Source organism: Thermobia domestica, chromosome 17, assembly GCF_964235325.1.
Source record: "Thermobia domestica chromosome 17, izTheDome1.hap1.1, whole genome shotgun sequence".
Taxonomy (NCBI): Eukaryota; Metazoa; Arthropoda; class Insecta; order Zygentoma; family Lepismatidae; genus Thermobia; species Thermobia domestica.
The window spans coordinates 145,997,501-146,011,308 of record NC_137470.1 but is presented as its reverse complement, the minus strand read 5'-3'; the positions used below and the strand labels follow the sequence as shown (position 1 = coordinate 146,011,308).

Below are 13,808 nucleotides of genomic sequence, written 5' to 3'. Positions count from 1 at the left end.
AAATTGTATATTTCTGCATACCTAAATGCCTGTTGTTTTATAAAGAAGCCAAGATTGCTTAAATATATTGATAATTGGCAAAATTTATCGGTTGCGTACGTAGCTTCCAACATTAGCTTGGATTGGACTTTCAATTATATCTACGTACTAAATTTGTAATTTAATACCTCAGTTTTAGCGTACTGATTATGATATGTTGACCTTTAAAATTTTACATGCAAAGCAATAACAGGATTTTCCCGTTATTGTTTTACATTTCAAGTAATGACGGGATTTTCCAGATGACTAGGGCAGGAGCTTCTCAATTTAAGAAATTTACTGACCGGACTTCTTTAAACTTATGGGACTTCTTCCAGCATAACCCCGCTGTTGCATAACAACACCAAGGCGAAACAAACTTATTTCTGTGAATATGTAATATAAATACATAAAACAAAATATCTAAATCAAAAAACATGGTTTAAACCAAAAAAGCCTGGTTTAAACATCCCCCCAAAACGGGGTTTTTGGCATTTTCAAAAACAACCATGGTTCTTGCCAGCTCTGCTTACTTTTGTATATAGGAGGTTAAAAAATTCTTATTATATACATTGGTTAATCCTTTGGAATTCATAATGTAAATATGTTGAAGAAATATTGAAGTAAATATCTTTTCGAAATTCATGGTTTATTTTCGAGGTTTAATATTATTATCAGCATCAACCACTAATTAAATAACGTTTTGTGTTATAGAGAAGCGAAATAAAGTCTGCTTTATCAATTTAAAGCAGAATTTTGAAAAAAGCCCAAAATTTCCCAAGCAAAAAAGCGAACCAGAAAAAACCGTGTTTTTTCCGAGCCCTTGCATCTCTAAAAATGATCGAAAATGACCGACATTAGTGTCAAATCTATAGTTTTTGGGATCCTTGAGATGAACAGTGACACTTCCAATGCTGTTTAAATCTAAATTCAGCCCCGCAACTTGGGAGAGGAGGAGAATTGAGATATATAAAAATGATCTAAAATGACTTATATTAGTGCCGAATCTACAGATTTTCAGGTTGCTGAGATGAACAGTGACACTTCTGATACCGTTATATCCAAATTCAGCCCCGCAACTTGGGGGAGGGAGACATAAAAAATGATCGAAATGACCACTACTAGTGTCGAATTCATAGTTTTCGGGGTAGCTGATATGAACAATGACACTTCTGATGCCGTGTCCCGCAACATGGGGAGGGGAGGGGATATATAAAAATAATCGAAAATGATCGATATCAGAGAGTGCTTTAGTAATAGTAAAAAATGACTGACTAACGGAACACATTATTTTTTTTCTTAATTTAACCCAGCGAAGCGGGTAATTGATGCTTGTTTTGTAAGTCTTGCGTAGGCTAGCGGTTAGAGTATTTGCTCTGCAGTCACAAATCGTAGGTTTGAATCCCATGGATGTGAAATTACTCGAAGTTCTTCAAGGGTTTTTTTTATAGTTCCATCTGGCGAATGCTTAGATGGTAATTTTAAGTACAGGGTATTTCAAAACAACACCAACAACAACGTTTGGAAGGTGATTCCTGACATCAAGATAAGACAAAAAGTATAGACCAACCTTGGTGCACAAATGCTTCCTTTCAGAGTTAGAAGCTGCCGAAACACATGAAAAAAAAATGAAATTTAAAGGTCCATAACTTCAAAGCTATGCGACTAGCGTAGTCGTGTCAAGACTTCACTTAGGAACTAGTATGTGCGCTATCCAAAAATACAGGTTTCAGAATCCTAAAATATTCACGCAGCAATTTTTATTGAGGGAGTTTGGCTACGGGCATATAATTTGAAGTACTCACAAACTCCGAAAGGAAGCATTTGTTCACCCAGGTTGGTCTATACTTTTTATCTTATTTCGCTGTCAGGAATCATCCCCCCCCCCTCCCAAAACGTTGTCGGTGTTGTTTTGAAACACCCTGTATATGCCCTTACCTTTCACTTTCTTATGATTGTACTTAATTGTTGACGTAAATTGGGCTCACATGCTTTAACCGGACCCTTATTGAATAAATGGATAATATACACCTAGGTTAGTGCAAGCACAATAGTTGTGGTGCAGTCTAAGTGGTCCAAACGGTCTAATACCGAATTGAGGAGTGAAAATGGGCGGTTTCTGTAGACAGAGACTGGGCAGGCACTGGCACATTAAGAGGCCTCATCGCTGCGAAATTAAAATACCGCTAATTTTACAGTAATTATGTGATATCTTCACATAGATAAAAGATAATCGTAAAGTGGAACAAGACCTCCCCAGACAGTATTATTTTGCGTGAGATACCGTTATCACGACTCATTTATCTGCTTTCGATTTCCAGCCATATAGAAAATCGGCATTTATTTTCGCATTTCTAAATAACAGCAAACGAAAAGCTACTACGTGACTCGTGAGAACGGTACCTCATGCAAAATAACATCGCCTAGGGAGGTCTTGATCCACTTTTCGATTATCTTTTATCTATTTGAAGATATCACATAATTACTGTAAAATTAGCGGTATTTTAATTTCGCAGTGATAGAGACTTAAGCGGGAGACCCGGTAACAATCTCCAGTTCAGTCTAATTTTTTCACCCTTTAAATTTCTTTTCATACCTGTAGAGAATATAGTGTAAGAAAATAACGGTCGTAATAAAATATTTCCTTACTTTACTTGAATATTGCTTTGTTTCCTGTAATGTTGAATGTAAGTACCTGGAATCCATTCTTTTGAATGAATGAGTAGAACGGAATTTTCAACAATGCTTTAATAAGAAAATTAAATTTTCTCGTTTCTTTTCTATTTGTAGACTAGTGAAATTAGAACACAAATGAATCAGCGACGAAACAAGACATTAATAGAAGAGTGTGAAGAGACAGACTATGACTTAAGATAAACGTAAGTATATAGAATAATCAAGTGAAAGGTCTCAGTTTTCATGTTTCTGCGGTTTAAAAAAAAAAAAAAAAAAAAAAAAAAAAAAAAAAAAAAAGCCGTATTGATCTAATGTGTAGAATTCTATAATAAGAGAAGTGTTATGGAACGCCAATATACATACGTAATGCCGACAGGTATCAGAGCAAGAACAGTCAGAGATAGCGAGAAGCGGTTTTCTGATGTGGATTCATTCCAAGAATAAACTCCTCTTTCGGGTTAAGTTCCAAAGTTGGTCGTCCGTTTCTAGCAAAATTTTGAAAATTTGCCGGGAAGAAATTAATAATTTGTTCGTTTATATGCTTAATAATATGTAAGAAGAGTGGATGTTTTGTTTATTTTATACAGGGTGTTTAATAAGTAATGGTCATAAATTAAACCGTAGATAGTACACGCCAAAACTAACAAAAAAGTCTCAGTAAACATGTGTCCGCAAACGCTTCGTAACGGAGATAGGGGCTGTTGAAAGTGTGGGAAAATGAAATTTAAAGACGAAAAAATGAAATGAAATTTTTGAGTTTTACGTCCCACGGTTATGCCGGTTAGGCTAAAGGAGACGGTGATGATGAGGGATGAGTGAAATGGTGGAATGAAGAAAGTGGGAGGAAACGGGAGAACCCCGAGAAAACCCACGAGCACTGTGTTTGTCCACCACAAAGTTACTTGGCGGGGCTGAGATCGAACCCGGGACCCAAAGCACCAGAGGTGAACGCTCTACCACTGAGCCACCGCGCCCCCTAAATTTAGAGACGAATATCTCAAAAAGTATGAATCGGACAGAGGGCGGTCCAATGAATGACTATCGAAGTCAGACTTGCGCTATGCAGAAATACATGGTTGATAACTATGCAATGCGCGCGCAAGGGATTCCCCAAAGAAACGGAGGGATTCCCGGAACGCGTGCTATAGGCAGTGGACGAAAACCCAGGAACGAGCACAAGACGTGTGGGACTTGCCGAAGGCGTATCCAATGCTTTCGTATGGCACATTCTCCATGAACAGCAGTTGTACCCATACCATCTGCAACGTGTCCAACCTCTGACCCCCACAGACTTTCCGGTGAGAATGCAGTTTTGTCAGTGGGTCCGAAGACAAATTACTGGCAATCATCATTTCACTGATGACGTCCTATTTACTGATGAAGCACAATTCACCCAGGATGGCATTGTAAATTTTCACAAATCTCATATCTGGGCCACTGTGAATCTACTTGCAATAGTGAAATTAGGACATCAACGTAGGTTTTCCTTAAACGTGTGGGTAGCACTTAGGTGATGAGCTCGTAGTGCCATTCTTTCTTCCTAATGCATTAACTGGGATCTCGTATTTGAGATTTCTCCAACACGATTCTACTCGAAGATATACTTCTCGATAGGCGTCAGCGACTGTGTTTTATGCATGATGGAGCGCCAGCATATTTTTTTTCAACCGTGTCAGAGAACATTTACGTGCACGATTCGGACGAAAGTGGATAGGACGTGGAATTCCGATTGCTTGGCCACCGGACTTAAATCCTTTAGATTTCTTTCTCTGGTGCCATGTGAAATCGCAAGTTTATTCTACCCATGTTGCAACATTAGAAGACGTTCGAGAAAGGGTTGAACAATGTTGCGGACATATTCAACAGGATGCCAACATGTTATCACGAGTACGTGGATCTTTGCGAAGACAGGTACGAGCATACATTCGCATGAATGGACGAAACTTCCAACATTTACTTTAATGATTAAGTAAGTTAATTTCATATGCAACTCTTCTGTAGTTACACATCTGGGTATTTACTGTTTACCTTATGATTAATACTGTACACATTACCAACATGACGATTCTGGTTGTTGATATGAACAAACACGACATGTCCATCATTTTTCGCTTGTTGTAATACACTTACGCGTTCAACATGCGGAATGTTTCAGATTCGCCTCCCACATACTCGAATGTTGTCATGCTTTTTCCATTGCATTCCAGTTTGCGGATATTCGTTACGTTAACTGCTTAGCACATAATGCTTCATCAGTGCCTTGCTTACCGTTTGATTTACCTAAGTGCTGCCACACTTGTACGTATGCATTAGTTGTCGGAATTCTTCCTGGAGCCATTTACAACGTACATCACCACACTTCAATTGCCTTCCTCATTTCCTGCTGGTTATGCAACCACACACGGCACGTAAACATTGCCCGCCATTTTGTATCTTTTCGAACTTTCGAACTGGTACGACTTATGAATTACTGATGGATAGACTCGCTCTCGATGTTCATCTCGAGCCTCATTTCCTTGGACAATTTTCCGGGAATCCCTCCTTTTCTTTAGGGAATCCTTTGCAGAGTTATCAACCATGCATTTCTGGATAGCGCAGGTCTGACTTCGATAGTCATTCATTGGACCGCCTTCTGTCCGATTCATACTTTTTGAGATATTCGTCTCTAAATTTCATTTTCCCGCACTTTCGACGCCCCTATCTCCGTTACGAAGCGTTTGCGGACACATGTTTACTAAGACTTTTTTGTTAGTTTTGGCGTGTACTATCTACGGTTCAATTTATGACCATTACTTATTAAACACCCTGTATATATATATATATATATAAGCAATTATAGACATGGAATTATGGACATTAGGACGGAACTACTTCGCGCAAGGTTACCGCATGGTTGGATTGTAGGAAAATAACAAACATTTGTACTCTGAACGTGGCTGCAGGTATACAGAGACGCGCCGTTTGGTGTCCTTACGCAGGAATGTGAAATTACACTCTATTATTTTTAACAAAATGGGTCAAAATTTCCCTAAACCTAAGCTAACCTGACCCTACCCTACCCTTCTTATCCTTGCCATACTCTACTCTATCCTATCCTACTCTATTATACACTTTTAAGCGATCCTAAAAATTGATTTTTGAACTTTAGTAGCTGTTATTACGTTTTTTACGGAAAGCCAGGCGGACGACCAACTTCGGAATAAATGCCTCTTTTTCACTTCTTTGTTTAATAAGCAAGTGGTACAAATTTATTACTGCATCCAGTTTCAAGATTCACATCGAAAACGCTAATCGCAAAAAATGTGTACGAAAAGGGAAAATACTTAGAGTCTAGGTGCGCACGCAGCTATAGTGTTGGGTGCACAAAAGGGTTTATATCGAAAGTTAACATTGGTGACCAAAGTACAAAATAGTCATAAGATCTGACGTAAGTTGCAGAAACTTGTCACGTTTTTAGCATTTATTATAAATGTGATGTGTCTCCAAAAACTTATGTAACTTTGTAGACACACGTCGTAGTGTATAGCTCGGGAGTCCGTCGGTCAACCTTCTTTTCGGCGTTTGTAGATCTAAATTAACCGACGGACTTCAACTGTAACTTACTTTCTTTTAAGCATCATTTTACAAATAAATTGAGATATTAAATTCGTCTCTATTATTCAAAGTGTACTTGCACCCCCGGATCTGTCTGCAGCTAAAGATTAAGAGAGATTTAATATGTTTGTTGTTTATTCACGTGTGACCGCTCGCATACTGTTAATCCTGAAGTTGAAATTGTAAAGTACGTTCCGCTCGCGTACTGGAGCTGCGACATTATGGTATTTGTCAATGCATGAACTGACACGATGACTTGTGAAAGGTAGCTGACTTTAGTATTTGGAAACAATTTTAAAGACAGAATTACATAGCAGTTTACAGGTAAAAAATTCATTAGTTAATCACAATTGAGTTTTGAAATATTTAACTTTTTTTTACTGTTTTTTTTAAAAGTCATTTGAAGAGTAATAAACTATAAATACAGTTATGGACAAAAGTTTAATAATTAAGTTGAATAGCGTCCGTGACACTATACTGACGTACAAATCCTTTGATGAACTTCACTCTTATTTGGACGATGTTCTGAATTAACTTTGTATTTATATAATTTCATGGATATTGTTTATTTTTGTTAGATCTGATTTCGTAAAGAATACATTGTGTCACATTTAAGTTCGATTTTTAACATCGATGTAACAGCGAGATAGTTGTAAATACACATTTGTATGATAGACGCAAAGATCATCATAATCTTTTCTGCTTGATTTATCGGTTATGACATCTTGGTCGCAGGCCCGTATTTATGTATTGTGCGCCCCCTGTGCTTTAAATAATCTACCTCCCCGGCACAGAATTTTCCGACCCCCCCCCCCCCCTCCAGAAGAAAAACTATCAATATTAAGAGTTGAAATCATAGTTTTTGGGGTCACTGAAATGAATAGTGACAGTTTTAATCCAATTCAATTTCAAGTTTATCCATCCACTTTCCAGTCATATTGGAAGGCGGAAATTTTGGCACCAGTAGTTTTGACACGGTAATTTTGGCACCAAGAAACGAAGAGAACTGAAATTTTGGCACCATTTATAATAGAAGTACAGAAAATGTGAGAAAATACTCTGAATGTAATAGATGTTTAAATTTATATGTTATTAACTATAACTGCTCCAGCGCGACGAATCAAACCAGTGACGAATGTACAGTCAGCGACAAAATTTCTTTCTCTTCTGTAAAATTTATTTTGCTTATAACTTTGGAATTGATGGACTGATTTGAGTAGTTTTAGCAATAGGGCTTGTGGATTACTTCGACCAGACCTACGTTTCCGGTACATACTGGCGTGTTCGGGCCTTTGGAAGAAACGACGATAACATCCATCTGAGAAATGTGCGCCCTATTTTCCCTCCAGAAGTATGGAATGGAATGTTCACGACGTCAGACTAAATAGCGAACCGAGAACAAACAACATGTGCGAGTCCTGGAATAACAAGTTCAAACATCTGGTTGGAGTCTCTCATCCGTCAATGTGGAAATTAATCCAATGCATCCAGCAGGATGAAGCCATGGTCTCGACACTGCTTTTGCAGATTGCTGTAGGGGAGCGTCCAGCCAAGAAGACGAAGCGGATCTATGAGCATTTGCAGAAAAGACTTCAAAATTTGTGCTTGGCCTACAATGGTGGAACAAAGAGCATGCAAGAATTTTTGCATGCTGTTTCATTTAATGTTGTGCACAACAAAAGTTAAAGATATAAAGAAAAGGTGCAATGTTTTACAGTTGGGCTTATTGTGAACCATATGCTATTGCAAATCATGTGTTATTGAAATTCATTTATTGATTTGTTCATTTTTCTTGCGTGAGTGTGTATTTAAGTTTTCTTGAGTTCAATAATTTCCATTTTGGCTTGCTTTGAATACCTAATGAAGCTACCAATATTACCTTTTACTGGTGTTTGTATATTCGTCGCTAGTTTCATTATTCGTGCTGATACAGTTCTAGTCATTAACATGTGAACGTAAATATCTATTATATCCAGAGTATTTTCAATTTTTTTTCTCTGTACTTCAATTTCCATGATTCGAATCAGCTGTTACTGTTTGCACTTGAAAGTAAAATACAAACCCATTAGGGGATAATTTTGACTTGCTTTGAATACCTAATGAAGCTGCCAATATTCTTTTACTGGTGTTTGTACATTCGTCCCTGGTTTCATTATTCGTGCTGATACAGTTCTAGTCATTAACATGTTGACGTAAATATCTATTATATCCAGAGTATTTTCTATTTTTTTTTTTTTTCCTCTCTGTACTTCAATTTCCATGGTTCAAATCAGCTGTTACTGTTTGCACTTGAAAGTAAAATACAAACCCAGTGCAGTGAACATAGTGCAGTCTTCAGCAACTCAAAGAAGATACAGTTTTCCATAAATTACAGAAAACTACTCAAATCAGTCCATCAATTCCAAAGCTATAGGCAAATAAATTTTACAGAAAAACAAATTTTGTCGCTGACTGTACATTCGTCACTGGTTTGATTCCTCGCGCTGGAACAGTCCTAGTTAATGACATGTGAATTTAAATATCTATTACATTCAGAGTATTTTCTCACATTTTTTTCTGTACTTCAATTATAAATGGTGCCAAAATTTCCGTTCTCTTCGTTTCTTGGTGCCAAATTTACCGGTGCCAAAATCACCGTGTCAAAACTACTGGTGCCAAAATTTCCGGTGCCAAAATTACCGCGCCCCTACTCAGGGAGGGGGGCGAGATTTTAAAAGTAATCGAAAACGACATATATTGGTGTTGAGGTCATAGTATTCGAGGTCGCTGAGTTTAACGATATCAGTTTTTCATGATGATCAAGTTCATCCTCACCCTTTGAAAGGGGTAGGGGCTGGGAAAGGATGACTTTTAAAAATAATCAGATAAGTTAGCTAATTAGCAACTACCGTAATTAGAGTGAATTAAACACATTTTCTCGCGCTTGTGCGGGACTCTGTGGGTTGCTAGTTTTAAGTATTACTTTATTGTGAATCCTAAAAGAAATTACAAAATTTTGCCGCCCTGTGCTCAAGCACAGAATAGCACTTACCTAAATACGAGCCTGCTTGGTCGGAGTCCGGAAGCTAATTCTTTTTCACTGTTACATGCAGTCTTGCGTTTCGCCATTTCTTCTTCCTCAGTGGCTCACCAAAACTGAGAATGAGGACAACAATGACAGGTAATAAGAGGGAGCTCAAATATCTGAGAGGGGGCGCAGTGGCTTAGTGATAGAGTGTTCACCTTTGGTGTGTGGGGTCCCTGGTTCGATCTCAGCTCGTATCACGTGAACTTTGTGGTGGACAAGCAACGTGTGCGTGGGCTTTCTCGGACTTCTCCCGCTTTCTTCCACTTAATTCATTCCACCATTACATTAATTTCTCATCACTGTCTTCCATAGTGTATGTGCACAACCGTGCATCGTTAAACTGAAAGAAAACCTCGGAGGTATTTCAAAATTAAATGAAAATAAATCTTTCAGTTTTATGCCCCACAGTTATGCCGGCTAGGCTAAGGGAGACTGTGATGATGAGATGGATGATAATGGTAAAAATGACGAAAGTGGGAGGAAGAAGAATCCCTATAAAGCCCAAGCAAATGGTATTTGCCCACCACAAACTTCACTTAGGTGAGGTTGGAATCAAGTCAGGAACCCGACGCGCCAGGTTGTACGCTCTACTACTGAGCCATCGCGGCTCCAAATGTGGCTATGTTTGCCACTCAAAATCTTTCGGCGGGCAATGTGAGCGCAGAAAGTCAAATAAAAATTATATTTCAATTAGGGATGGGCAAATCCGGTTTGTGGAAAACCGAAAACCGACACTCGGTTTTCTCGAAACCTGTTCGTTTTTCCACCTAAACCGGTTTTGATAGAAAACTAAACCGGTTTTATAACCGATACTGGTTTTCATGGGTACTATTAATTTCAGTTACATCTTTTATTCTGTTTTACAAGTAGCCTAGTATTTCCGTCAAGAGTATGCACGTCATATTTAAAAGAAGACGAACAACAGCCTGCTGTATTATCGGGTGTCCCAGTTAAAACGGCACGGATAACTTCTATTTTGGCGTTCATAAATAATTGGGTGTTGGCCTTACTGCTTGTCAGGCTAATATAGTTGGCTACACTGAAATATGGCATTACTTATAGAGAGACATAATTGTTGAGTTGTGTTCGATTGTTTGTAAGTGATCGTCGTGGAAGTGTCATGGGGAAATCGTGCAATTAGCAATTGAACGCTGAATTGACATTGTGAAACAAGAATTTTAGGAATGATAAAAAAAAAAAAAAAAAAAAAAATGGATCAAAAGAATGCGATCTTGACCAATAATTATATTTTGGGTCAGGGGCCACAAAATTTTCGAAAGGTCACTAAATCGAGTTCTCGTATTTTTTCACGGAACAAGCACATCATACTGAGTTAAGACATAGTTTGAGTTTGACTACACTATATGCATTGCTCGAAATATGACGCGTACAAGAAAATGTTTGATTGAATGAAATATATTGGATTTTTTGGATTAGGGGCCACAAAATTTTTGAACAGCCCCTAAGTCGAGATTTTTTTTTTTTTTTTTCGTAATAAGCACATCATACTGAGTTAAGTGGTATTTTTGGTTTGGTTATGCTATGTGTAGTTCTCCAGATATAAGGCCTAAAAGAAAATTTTTGTCTGAAATATATTGGATCTTTTGATCCAAAAACAAACTCCATTGAAGAGACTAAAGAAATGTTTGTGGTGAAATACCTTGTTATGAAGCCTCCCACAATCAGTAGAATTCAATATCTGTTCAAGAAATGGAAGGATGCAGGGTCCATTAGGAATGTAATGAAGAATAAGCGTCCGACATAAACCGGGCGCATTCGTTATAAACCGAAACTTTTAAATAGGAAGTTTACATAAGATGTGATAATATAGTGCTACATGCTTTGAAAGTCGGTAACTTTGCGATATTTACATGTGAAGTAATGTAAAATGTCTTTTGCGTGAAAAGTAGGTAGACAGTGAGTCGTGCCGGTTTTATGTGGACACCCTGTATATATCCGATACATAGATAAATAGCAGTCCCTTCCAGCAAAATAATAAAAAAAAACTATAAACTATTATTGACAGAGAAGGACATACTTTTAGCACCAGGGTTGGGCCCACCTGAAAAAACACCTTAAAACCCACCTGGGTTTTTGAGCTTTTTGTTATTATTTTATTGGGACAACTAAGGTGATCACATTGAAAATGATTTTTATCAGATTTTGGACTTTCCTTGGGCGAATTAGTTGCTTTCACGTTAAGGTATACAACAACGTTCAACATTAAGACCTTTATCAAGTTCTGAATGCACTGAATGGATAAGAACCTTAGCTTAGCTTGAGATAGTTATAGAACAAATTAATGTATGGATTATGCTTATAGCCTATTTGAAGTAAAATATGCAATTTTATATTTTAAAAAATACTTTTCGTGAATAGTGTGCTTCCTGACTCGGCGCTGCCGAGGGATGTTATCCCTTATACCTGTGATGGGTTTAAGGCCATAGGTGCCGGTACTACCAGTAAATATGTAGTGCATTAGTAAAACTATTAGTATTATTTTTTATTACCTTTGATGTTAACACAAATATTCTTCAGTAAAATTTGGTTTTCCAACAACAACAGTTTAGTGCAGTTATTTGTTGCTACTCTTCAAATAAGCATTCTGTAGAATCAACACCAGCAATAGCGTAAAAATTCTTGTCAAATTTAAGAAGCTTAATGCTCAGAGTTCCGAAAACCACGTAACGCTTATTATTTCAAGTACCGAATTCAAACTTCCATACTAGTGGAAGTTTCGATGTACAGTAAGGAAAGTTTGCATTTTCGAAGGGGAAAAAAAGTCGCGAAAGAAGTGCTCGGGAAGTTCCTGCAATTGAACGTACAAAGCATCAGAAGTGAATACTTCAACAATAAATCTATTTGTTTTACGCTGGAAGACATTTGATTTCATTTAAGACATTTTAAAACATTTAGCTTATAAAATATAAATTATATATTTGTTAATTGTTTTAAATTAGTTTTCTGGAAAGAACCGTCTTGCAACAGGTGCTCGGGAAATTCCCGTAATTGAACAACCAAAGTACCGGAAGTGAACTTCAACAATAAAACCATTTATTTTACGTTGGAAAATGTTTAATTTCAGTTGAGACATTTTGAAATGTTTATTTTAAAAAAACATATATTTGTTTTAAATCAATATATTTGGTGTTCATATGTGGCGAACATCACTGAGGTTCCTGGGGTGATTCGATCTACATTTGTTCGTTAGTCTGCCTGTACCGCGCATATTACAGGGTACTACTTTCGGTCTTTTAGGTTTAAATTTTCAGGGTACAAGCACGAGCCACACTAAATTTCCTGTACAGATTTTGGCGGCAAAGCAACGTAAAATTTTAAAATGGCGGTCATTTTTTTCAAAATAGCGCCTATCCGCGCTACAAAGCGCAGTTTTCCGTCTTTTAAGTTTTTTTTTTTTTTTTTTTTTTTTTTTTTTTTTTTTTTTTAAGAGTAGAAGCACGGGGCACTGTAAATTAGCTGTATACATTTTGGCAGCGATCCTACGTAAGCTTTCAAAATGGCGGCCATTTTTTCAAAACAGCAGTGAATAGGAAATTGTTGCTAGTTGTGACAATGATAATATTGAAATATAAATCATATTTCGACACTTTTACCCCAAAGACATTGAAATATTTCGAAAAAAAAAATAATAAACCCGAAAAAACCTATATGGGCCCAGGTGGGTTGGTCTTTTTCTTTTTTTTTTCTTTTAAAAAAAAACGGGTTTTCTCAAACTGTTTAGCACCATAGATGTTCGTTTTCGATTTCTTCCAAAATTACGCATGAGGATTTCCAGTCGCTCGGACTTTTTTTTCTGTACGCTAATGATCGAGAATTTATCTGAATAAAAAGTAGTTATCAATATTCTCGTTAGAAAGAAAACATTTGCAGCAGGGTTGGCTGGTTTAAACCATGCTTTAAACCAGCTGTTTTTTCGTTAAAAAAAAAAAAAGATTTTTAAAAAAAAAACGAAAAATGCGAATCGTGTGAACTTCGTGGTGACGTTTTCACGTTTCAAACCATCTGCATTAGTTTTATCTCCTTTTCACCTTTTAATCTAGGCGTCCCATCTCTCGGTCGAACCACAACCCTTCTTTCAAGTGCAAACCACGTAGTGGTTCGGATGTCACTTTAAGCGAAGGTCTTTTCCTTTATAACCTCGGTATTGCATAAGGATGTTAAGCCTAAACATACGAAACGAAACCAAATTGTATATTTCTGCTTGCCTGAATGCCTGTTGTTCTGTTAAGAAGCCACTGTTGCTTAAACATATTAATAGAAATTGTCGATGTGGCTTCCAACATTAGCTTGGATTGGACTTTCAGTTTTAATTTTATTGAATGATATCCACATACTAAATATGTAATTTAATACCTCAGTTTTAGCGTACTGACAATGATACGTTGACCTTAAAATTCTACATGCAAAGCAATAACTGCATTTTCCCGTCATT

The 13,808-nt window shown here is 37.2% G+C and overlaps 1 protein-coding gene across 4 annotated transcripts in view; it reads left to right on the top strand.

Annotated features, from left to right (window-relative positions):
- The window catches only part of LOC145674390 (uncharacterized), a 253,542-nt gene that overhangs the window by 16,462 nt on the left and 223,272 nt on the right, over positions 1–13,808 (top strand). For all 4 annotated transcript variants that reach the window (XM_081744374.1, XM_081744372.1, XM_081744375.1 and 1 more), the window contains exon 2: positions 2,809–2,897. The gene's annotated coding sequence lies outside the window, so the exon portion shown is untranslated. The remainder of the gene's footprint in view (positions 1–2,808; positions 2,898–13,808) is intronic.